The sequence below is a fragment of the Saimiri boliviensis genome, chromosome 8 (assembly GCF_048565385.1).
Source record: "Saimiri boliviensis isolate mSaiBol1 chromosome 8, mSaiBol1.pri, whole genome shotgun sequence".
Lineage (NCBI taxonomy): Eukaryota > Metazoa > Chordata > Mammalia > Primates > Cebidae > Saimiri > Saimiri boliviensis.
In genome coordinates this window covers 86,569,896-86,572,628 of record NC_133456.1, presented here as the reverse complement: position 1 = coordinate 86,572,628, position 2,733 = coordinate 86,569,896, and the positions used below count along the sequence as shown (strand labels likewise).

The 2,733-nt window shown below is 44.3% G+C and overlaps 1 pseudogene; it reads right to left on the bottom strand.

The window, feature by feature from the left end:
- Window positions 1-236: 236 nt before the first annotated feature.
- Window positions 237-681, bottom strand: LOC101046509 (small ribosomal subunit protein eS25 pseudogene; annotated as a pseudogene).
- Window positions 682-2,733: the final 2,052 nt, after the last annotated feature.

The window sequence follows — 2,733 nt, the reverse complement described above, 5'->3', positions numbered from 1 at the left end:
CATGACTGTCGACTTCCTTTTGGAGGATTCTTTTTTTTTTTTTTTTTTTTTTTTGAGATGGAGTCTTACTCTGTCACCCAGGCTGGAGTGCAATGGCACAATCTCAGCTCACTGCAAACTCCACCTCCTGGGTTCAAGTAATTCTCCTGCCTCAGCCTCCCGAGTAGCTGGGATTACAGACGTGTGTCACCACGCCCAGTGGTGTTATTTTGTGTTATTTATCTATTTATTTATTTAAGTTTCATTTTTCCAAATGTACAGTTGGTTGGACCTATTCATGCGTCTTCACCAGCAGCTGGAGCATCTCCACCCTTGGTATTTCTGGTGTAAATTACTTGGCTCTGTGCTTTGAAACCAGTTTGATAAGTCCTTTGCTAAGGAGCTCCTGAAGGGCTGCCCTGGCAAGGGAGCCTCGAATCTTCAGTCTCTCAGACACCACAGCTGGAGTTATAAGTTTATAGTTGGGAACTTCCTTACAGAGTTTGTCATAGGTAGCTTTGTCAAACAAGACTAAGTTATTGAGCTTGTCCCGAACTTTGCCTTCGGACCACTTCTTTTTGGCCTTGCCCCCGGATTTGTTCACTGGGTCTTCGTCTTTCTTGGCAGACTTTCCGGCGTCTTTCTTCTTTTTGTCGTCCTTGGGTGGCATTGCGAAGCTCGGAGAGCAACAGCGAATACTACAACCGCACTAAGATGTCGGACAAAAAGAATTTTGTATTTTTAGTAGAGATGGGGTTTCACATATTGGCCAGACTAGTCTCGAACTCCTGACTTCAGGTGAGCCACCGTGCCGGCCTTTTTCTTTCTTTTTTTTTTTTTTTCAGGTGGAGTTTTGCTCTTGCTGCCCAGGCTGGAGTGCAGTGGCGCCATCTCAGCTCACCGCAACTTCCACCTCCCAGGTTCAAGTGATACTCCTCCTGAGTAGCTGGGATTACAGGTCTGCCACCATACCTGGCTAATTTTTTTGTATTTTTAGTAGAGACAGAGTTTCTCCAGGTTGGTCAGGCTGGTCTCGAACTCCAGACCTCAAGTGATCCACCCACCTTGGCCCCACAAAGTGCTGGGATTACAGGCGTGAGCCACCATGCCGGGCCTGGAGGATCCATCTTTAGGCAAATAAGGTGGAAGTCAGAGAAAGCCTTAGTCTGAATTTGCTGTTCCACAAGTGCCCTCAGTCTAAAGCAAGCAGCATCCCAAACCATCATGTTTTGCGATGGCATTTCCTGCTCTCAGGTAATAAAAACTGTCTCTGAGCAGCCCTTTTCCTGATACAGATACGTTTGCTAGGATAGACTTCCTTTATAGATGCAAATTTCTTTTACGAAAGGACAGCTTTTTAGAGCTACTCCTGTCTGCAGTTTCTCAGAATAACCAACCTGAAATATGCCAAGGAAGTATATTTTGGGGCAGGATATTCTGGTCTCCTATAGTTGTATTTTGAGGTGGGGTATCCTGATCCTGAGCTCCAACACCTCAACTGCTAACCAGGTACCTAAAATGTAATATAGCCATACAATGAAATGTTATTTCATAATAAAAAGGAATTAAATATTGATACATGCTACCATGTGGCTATATCTTGAAAACATTACCCTAAGTAGAAGCCAGTCACAAAAGACCACACATTGTATAATTCCATTCATATGAAATGTCACGATTAGGCAAATCTATACAGACGGAAAGTAGATTAGTGATTTCCTAGGACTGAAGGAGTAGGAGAGGAGTGACTGCTAATAGATATGGGGTTCTTTTTGAGGAATCCAATGTTCTAAACTTACATTTTGATGATGGTTGTACAACTCTGTGAACATAATAAAAGCACTGAAATGTACACTTTAAATGGATGAGGTTTTTTTTTTTTTTTTTTTTTGAGACGGAGTTTCACCCTTGTTACCCAGCCTGGAGTGCAATGGCGCGATCTCGGCTCACCGCAACCTCCGCCTCCTGGGCTCAGGCAATTCTCCTGCCTCAGCCTCCTGAGTAGCTGGGATTACAGGCACGTGCCACCATGCCCAGCTAATTTTTTGCACTTTTAGTAGAGACGGGGTTTCACCATGTTGACCAGGATGGTCTCGATCTCTCGACCTCGTGATCCACCCACCTCGGCCTCCCAAAGTGCTGGGATTACAGGCTTGAGCCACCACGCCCGGCTAAATGGATGAGTTTTTATGGTACATAAAAATGTTTTCAAAAATCAATCAGTGGCCAGGCATGGTGCTCACTCCTGTAATCTCAGCACTTTGGGAGGCCGAGGCAGGTGGATCACCTGAGGTAAGGAGTTTGAGACCAGCCTGGCCAACATGTTGAAACGCCATCTCTATTAAAAACACAAAACATGAGCCAGGTGTGGTGGCACACACCTATAATCTCAGCTACTCAGGAGGCTGAGGCAGGAGAACCCAGGAAGCAGAAGTTGCAGTGAGCTGAAATCACACCACTGCATCCCAGCCTGGGTGACAGAGCAAGACTCTGTCTCAAAACAAACAAACAAACACCTCGATTGATATATATGTGTGGATCATTCTCTGGACTCTGTTTTGTTCCATTGATATATATGTTCATCTTTTTGCCAATACTACTTTACCCTGATTATCTATCTTTGTAGTAAGACTTTAAATCAGGTATTATGAGTCCTCCAACTTTGTTCTTTTTTTTTTTTTTTTTTTTTAAGCTTACTTCAGCCTCTAACTCTTGGGCTCAAGCAATTCTCCCACCTCAGCCTTTCTAGTGGCT